Genomic DNA, 7,925 nt, shown 5'->3' on the forward strand with positions numbered 1-7,925 from the left:
AAGTTACTTGGTAACTGGCTGTTTCTTTACCTTCTTGTAAAGCATTTCTGATAACACACGAGGGATGTTGTTGTGACTATTACAAGGAGGAAGGGAGTAGTTACCAAAGTGATTTTGTACGTTTTTGTAGATACAGTGTACCTTCTTATGGACTGTTATGAGTTGTTCAGTGTAGAGCAGAGGTATATGCCTGACTATATGCCTGACTGAGCATTCACTATGTTCTCAGAAGCCACCTCTTGAAGGCTGTTGGGTGAAAACAGGTGATTGTAATATAGGTCCTTGATAGTAAAAGCAAGACGATAGCATAAAGGTTTGAAAACTGTAGTCCAGAAGTCACCTACAACTCCATCCAGTTTGCTATGCTTTTAGTGAGAATAAGTTGCCATATTTGGTTCTGGTCCCATTCCTAATTTTATGGAGATTTCTGTTCAGCATTTTTAGGTGGTAAGGAAGGCCAATTGAGAGGAAACTGTTCAAGCCTGTAGAATTTGGTGGGGTGTATAGGTGGACCTGATGCACGTTGCTACTGAGCTTAGACCACCAAGATTTACCTTGCAAGTGGTACAGTACTGTAAGCTTTTGCTTGTATTTCTAAATGCAACATCTGATGGTAAGTTGCAAAGTTCCTGAGGTTACTTTTCAGTGCATAGAAAACAGTGCAAAATGGAGGCATTCAGAGAGCTGGTAGCTCCACTTGCTCCAGGAGGTGGCAGTGTTTTTCCCTTCTAAATTGTAAAAGCTTTCCAAATCTCTCAACAGAAGAGTTTAATGATACATGGGGAAGATTCATAGATCTTAAGTAAGTCAACACTTCTTTGTGTGGAGAGAAGGGGATGGTTTTTTTTTCCCCCAACACTCTTTCACTGGATATATCCCTGTTGTGTCAGGGGAAAAAAGTCCAAGGTAAATAGTCTGAGGCAATTAAAATATTCCACATTGTTTATAGCCCTTTGCCATATCATGGCATTCCAAGCGTCAAAAATCTGAGGTCATGTTTGCTGCAGTGACTGATTTGGACGTGAGCTTTGAATGATTCTTTTATTTGTCAGTATTAAATGTTATATTTTTCTAGTCAACTTTTTAACTTGTCAAGATAATTTTTTAATTTTAATGTTGTCATCAAGTAGATCTGGGAGACATTCAAACTGCATATTGTCTATTGATGTAATAATTTAGGTTATTACAATGTTGATAGAATCGATCCTAGTACATACTTCTGCAGAAAGTCCTTGCAGCTTTCTGTTTTGACAGTAGACTGTGATTTTCTTTTCTGATAACTCTAGCTAGCTCTGCATTCATATAGAAGTAGTTTCATCTGAGCTGTGTTCATCTTGCTTTATAAGAATGTCCTGTGATAGTCAGATGTCAAGATAAAGATACTTCATCTACTGCTTTTTTATTACACTACTGTGGGAGGATTTTAACATAACTTGTCCTTGGCTGACTTGTGTCGATTACTGTGGAAAGCATAAATGAGTATAGTTTGAGTACTTGTTCCAAAATATTTTTTAGATTTAAAAATTAACGGTCTTGAGTCTGGTCAAGAAGTTATTGCTTCTTCTCTTCTTCCCTGCCTTTCTGTTTAAAAATGGGCATTTCAGCATGCCAATTCTCAAATATAACTACTACTACTACTGGTTTTGAGGCTACTTCTTTAACTTGTCATATTAATATGAGATTAACATATCAGTTTTTAATGTATCCTACAGAGAAGTCTTTGTGGACCAGAGAACCTGTGAACATTGAACTTCAGGAAAGTTACATTCTAACTCCTTTTCTTTTAGTAGACAGAGATCTTTCTTCATAATAGATGTAAATACAGTTGCTTATAGTTGCCATTATAGGGAATACTGAAGCAAAAACAGCCATCGAACAGTTCATTTCTAATGTCATCAGCTGTCTGTTGTTTTTCTTCCATCTTGCACAACTAATACTTTGTTTTTTTTCTTTTAATGAAAGTATACTTACAGAGCAATCTCTTCATACTCTTGTCAGCTGCTGCTTATTTTGTTCTCCTCTGATGTGGTCCCTGTGTTCTCTTGTTGTTCCTACTTTATCATTTTTAAAAAATATGTCCTTGTTTCCATTACTTATATGCTTTTCTCTTCTGAGATTATGTCAGAGCTCTTTGTTGGTCAGGTTGGTCCCTTTTTACACTTGCTGTCCATTCTTTCAATTGGCATAATTTGGGCTTATTATCTTGATACCATTAATTTGAGAACTGCCAGGTCTTCTGTACCCTTTTCCACCTTTGGATTTTTCTCCCATGAAACCTTACTGAGCAGTGTTAGAACAGAGGAAGAAGTTGAGAGAAGATGAAGTACATGAAGCTTTCAAAGTTGGGTTTAGGTGGTGTGATGTCTAGGCAGCTTGAGATTGCTCTACTGTCAGTACTAGTAATTTTGGGGCACTAAATATACATCCTCTTTTCCCTTCTCCACCTATGTCATCTGATAGCAACTGTAAGCCAAGGGGGCTATGCCAGTCTTCTGCCACTCGTTTTTTGTTTTGTTTTCTTTCAGTAAATTAGTGCTTTTCTAGGAATAGCAAGAAAGCCCGTAATAAAAGTATAGGAATGCACAATTGTTGACTCTCACTTCTCCCCAGGAAAGTTTCATCCTGTAACTTTTCTTATGTAGCAGCTGTCAACTACACTATATTTTCCTTTCTTGGATCTTACAGAGCCAGTGGTGTTCTTAACTGCATTGTATCACTGCTACCTTTGCATGGTGCTTTAGTAACTTCCTTAATATGTGTATTTCTAAGGGTTGTGTTATTCAAAGTACAAAATTACCCTACAAAATCCTTTGTTATTGATTATCCTTGAGAGACCGGGAAGCTAGCCTGACCTCTTAGGACCACATCCTAAGCTTGAATTTAGCCTTCGTTTAACATTAACAGATGCAAATCTGAAAAAAGACCTGGAACTGCATTAGTGATTAATCTGATTCTTATCTGCTTTGCTGATTAGGCTTAGGGAAAATGCAACTTTTGGAACAGAAGATGAAATTGTATTTTTCACTGTCGTCACATCTCTGAAGTATGCAGTTCAGCCTGATTGCAGCAGTGAAGTTGTTTTATGCATCTGTCTGTTCCTTTTTCTTCATGCTTTTTCACATGAACCATTTGTATCAGATCTTTTTCATTACATCTGCCTGAATTTCAGTCTTCCTTTTCACTGTGCCCTTTCTGTTTTCCATCAGGTTCAAAACATTGAATTCTCCACTGCTTTCCCTCTGCTGTCCTTAGCTTCAGGCAGCTCTGCCTCTGAAAGTGTTCTCTGAAGGCTTCTTTTAGTTTTCTAAATATCTCTGCTCAAGGCTCTTTGTTTCTGAAAGCTCCTCCCAACAGCTCTGTTTCTTCTTCTTGTAGGAATATTCCGCTCTAATATCTGACTTTATAAAATGAAGCAAGTACAGCATAGAAGCCAAAGGAATTCCTTTTCTTTTTTTTTTCCTTTTTTCTTTTTTTTTTCCTTTTTTTCTTTTTTTTCTTTTTTTTTTTTCTTTTTTTCTCTTTTTTTTTTTAATCCTTCCTATTCAAGTGGTGGTTGAGTTCAGTTGTGGTTGGATACACTGGAAACTTCTGCTTTCTGAATAGCAGCACGAAGCAGTGATTGCTTTCCAGACGTCATGTTCAGTCTTCAGACCTTCCAGTCTCTCTTCCGACAGTTGTTGCATTAATGAAGTTTAATATGGTGGTGTAAAAGATAAATTTGTTTCCTTGTTCCTTCATACCAAATAAGTCTGCCTGGATTTTAAAGCAAGAAATGTACCAGCAGGCACAAAAACTGATTACATTAACCAACAACTGAGTGTATTAAAATCTTCCTTGCTCTGATGTCTGATGGGATAGGACACATTAATATTCTGTTTTAAAGACCTGGTTTGTGGCTACATACTTGAACCAGTCTGCCACAACAGAGTCTAAGTGAGAAAACCCACCAAAAAAAACCCCAAATAAACAAAAAAAAATAAAAAAAGGAAGATTTTTTTGCTTTTATATGTATTACAGGAATGACTGCTTGTACTTAAGGTACAAAGGGCAGGTACTCAGGGGCAGCTTCATCCCCGAAGCATCAGCAGTCTGTAAGAATATCACCAAAAAGCAGGCTGATTTGCTCAGCTGTGATTGTGGTGGGAGAATAGCATCTGACTCCTTAAGTCAAAGTCTGGCATCTTTCTGGCTGCCCTAGGCAGTTTGACAAGTGGTGCTTGAACTTCTTCTATAATGAATTGCTATCACTTTTGGAAAAATCAGGAACACTTTGCTGACTTCAGAAGAGTGTACTCCAGAGTCTTCATTGGGAAGTGGAAATGCTGCCAACTTTTTCTGAAATAGCCTGAAGTTCAGATTGTTGAAATAAGAAGTAATGAGCTCCCGCTGTACGCTGAAGCCTGAGTGTAACACCGTGTAGCATGTGAGCCTTGAGGACTCCAATTCTGACCTTAGTATTAAGATTTCATTTTATGATTGAATTCTAGCGGTTGTGAAAATTAGCAAGGCTATTAAAGGGTTACATCTCATTAAATGCAGTATTTAAGTGTGTGTTTTCAACAGATGGGTAAAAACATCTTAGGGAATGTTTTCTGTACAATCTGTAACAAAGAAAGGACAGGAAATAAATACTCAAGAATTTGCCAGTTCTCTGAGATTTTGTTCTGCTTCATATTTCATTCTTCTGTGGACGAGCTTGTCTGATTGATTGGTAAAGCTGGCATCTCTCACCAAAAAATCTGCAATCATTAATCGTGCTTAAGGACAACATCACCCTTGTTTAAATTTGTATCATCTCTAGATTCTAAAGCAAGGGAGAGAAATAGATCCACTCATTGCACTGGTTTTCAACTGTCAGGCTTTGGCTTGATCTGACCTTGAGAGAGCACTTGTCCCATGTCCCAAACCTGGTTGCACTTGAAATACTGCTGCAAGTGACTTGATGCTGCCTTAAAATGGGTACAGACCACAGCAAGTGGGGTCTTAATGTGGCTGGAACCTTTTTGAGGAGCTGAGGAGCAACATCTTCTGTTTTTGTCTTAAATTTCCAAGATGGTATCTGGGTAAAATAAATTATTTGCAGCTTAATTGCCTGCTGTGCTCAAACTAACTGTGGTGCATGCTTTGAAATACAGAGCCCTGGGAGTCCCTGGGGACTTTCTGGTTGCCTTTCTGGCTTTCACAGAGCCCCAGGCAGGGCAGATGCCCTGAGGATCTTGTACAGGGACCAGTGCTTTCTGGTCATGGGGTTATGGTGGCACGGAGTAAGGCCTTTCTCCAGGGGTTTGCAACCTAAATATACCATGTGTCACGTAGTCTGCCCTCTGTTAGAGATGTGGGACTGAATAACAGAGAGGCTGAGGAGAGACCTCCCTTTTTTCAGTAAAACCCTTTCTGTGCGTGGTCTGTCTTGATGATTCTTCCCGAGGTGCAGTGGGAAGGCCTTGGCTGCCCAGCTGAGAGGGAAGAGAGATGGTACATCTCTCTGAGCTGTGATGGAGACTGGGCCATCAGGTGACACATCATGTCATTTGGGGTGCAGAAGAGGCTGTTTTACCAATGTGAGTGCCAGCTTGAAAGCAGTATCTCAGTGACTGTGGTGTGAAGGAGACATGAGTTTCCATTTCACAGAACTCAAAATCAGTGTATTTTTTATGACTTTTGTATTTCAAACTCAATTTCAATATTCAGTGTTTTCAACATTTCTTTCTACTTCAGTAAAATCTAAACACTAATAAACATTTTTAACATGAGATTTGGAGAAGCTAGGAACAGAACAAATGGCACTAGCCCTTTCTGAGCCCCAGGTCTGTTTTAGTAACTTCAGCTAGCTTTCCTCTCTCAGAATTACATTTTGTCCTTGTCTTTGTCCTTCCTTGTTTTTGCCTGTCACATACCAGGTTTCTGTGAAGCCATCTGTACTAAGGACAGATTCCTGCGGTCAGTGTTCCCATTATCAGATTTTGTCAGAACAGCTTTGCTGGTTCAGAAGCAAAGAAGAAATTTGGCTTGATCAGGATACCCACGTGCTGCATATAAAACACCCAGAGAGTCTTCAGTTCTATTCCCATGGGGTTTGTGCTGATAGAAACAAGAAGCCAGTGTACCACAGGGCCAGAGCTCCAGTCTCAGATAATTTCATAAGGCTTCTTTCTCCAACAACAGCAGTGCAAATGCAAAATAACATCATAGGGATCAGCTGCTGTATTGAGAGACTGACTAGGGGTCTTATTTGTTCCTGTTCAGCTACCTGGGGTTACAACACAGAGCTCTTTATCCTAAGACTCTCAAACTTTAGCACTTGATCAGGGAAGTGTATAATTCTTGGTTGCCTACTGCGTAAAACAGAGCTTGTTCTAATCTTCATTCCTTTCTGCTGCTTCCCTCTAGGCTGATACTTGCCACGCTTCATCCTGCCTGTGCTCTCTGTCATTGCCAGCTCCTGGCTGAATATAGCCCATGTGTTTATCGGAGCAGGAGGGACATTTTGAATGGGTCAAAATCAAATCAGAACAACAGACCAAAGCAGCCTCAGTGTATTCAACCTCCCTGTGTACAGGATTTCCCCAGGTACAGTGCTGCACACTGACAGATTTCAAAACTTAACAAGATGGTTCTTTCCAAACTGATGAGTATCTGTTGGGAGGCTGCCAAAGACCCAAGTGACAATTAGATGCCCGTGTACCTCTGAATCTCAGGAAAAAGCAGCTGCATTATATAGCATGCAGTTGCAGTGCTAGGTCCAAATTCATGGCAGACTGCAGGGACACTTGGAATAATCAGTGCTTGGGCAAAGAAAGGAAACCAGGCGATGAAATGAGTGACAAGACCAAACCCATTCATCATTATCTTCCATTATTATAATCAATTGCTTGTGTTGAGAACTGCCCCACTTCTGTGCACAGCCCCATGCCTCAGGCAAGTTCCATCCTAGAAATTAGTTGTTATCCCATTAGGCTCAAGATTTGGAATTTTTTGTTTTCAGCTTCATTGGTAAGATGTGGCTGTGCTGTTTTATCCTTTTGCTCAGGCTTTTGCTCCCGTGTTAGGTTTATGAGGGAACAAAGCAGGTTTGATTGAAGTGATGTGGAAAATTGAAAAGACACCATCACAGAAAGTCTCTCTTTCAACAGAATAGGCTGTGTCACTCTGCTAGCTCTAAAACCTTTATCAAAGAGCTAATTTGCAAGTGTTGATAGTTTTGTTTTAGCTTTGTTTGTTAATTATTATTATTGAAAGCATTCTGGGTTTGCCACCCCAGTGTCTCAGGCGAAAAATTATTAGAGAGCTTCCATAGGTCAATTATGACTAGAGACACTCAGAGAGAACTTGTTTTCCCTCAGGAAATATTTTTCAGATGTCTGCTTGAAGATAGACTGGTATGTGATTTCATTGTGTTTTTTATTTTTCTAGATTCTGATAAATACTCTCTTCTCTGGAGAAAATAATATTTCCAATAAATACTCTCTTTCCCACAACTGCTCTCTTCTTTTTTTAGCCTGTCCTGTTTTTTCACCTCCTATGTGTTGCCTTTCTGCACTGGAGCTCTGCCATGAGTCTCATGCTTAGCCAAGCCAGCTCCTGTTACGCCTCCATCTCCCTGAATATCAGGTGGGCCCCACCTGTGTTTGGAGGGTGCTGTCCTTACAGGCTTCATTTTAGAAAAATATAACATTAGATTCCTTCTACAGACCTCAAGTGTTTGTTTAGCTGCCAGCCTGAAGTGAAGTCTTTCTCCAGGTTAAGTTCCTCACCTACATCTATAGCTGCTGGCATTCAGAAAGACAAACATGATCAAAACTTTCCCAAAGTGAGCACTGAGGGGGGTGTCAAGCTGATGCGAAGATTCTGTCATGTCACCTGTACCCCTCCCTCATGTGCTGTCACTGCTGCCTAAGAAACAAATCATAAGTGTGTGAAATTGC

Source organism: Columba livia, chromosome 1 (assembly GCF_036013475.1).
Source record: "Columba livia isolate bColLiv1 breed racing homer chromosome 1, bColLiv1.pat.W.v2, whole genome shotgun sequence".
In the NCBI taxonomy this organism is placed as follows: Eukaryota; Metazoa; Chordata; class Aves; order Columbiformes; family Columbidae; genus Columba; species Columba livia.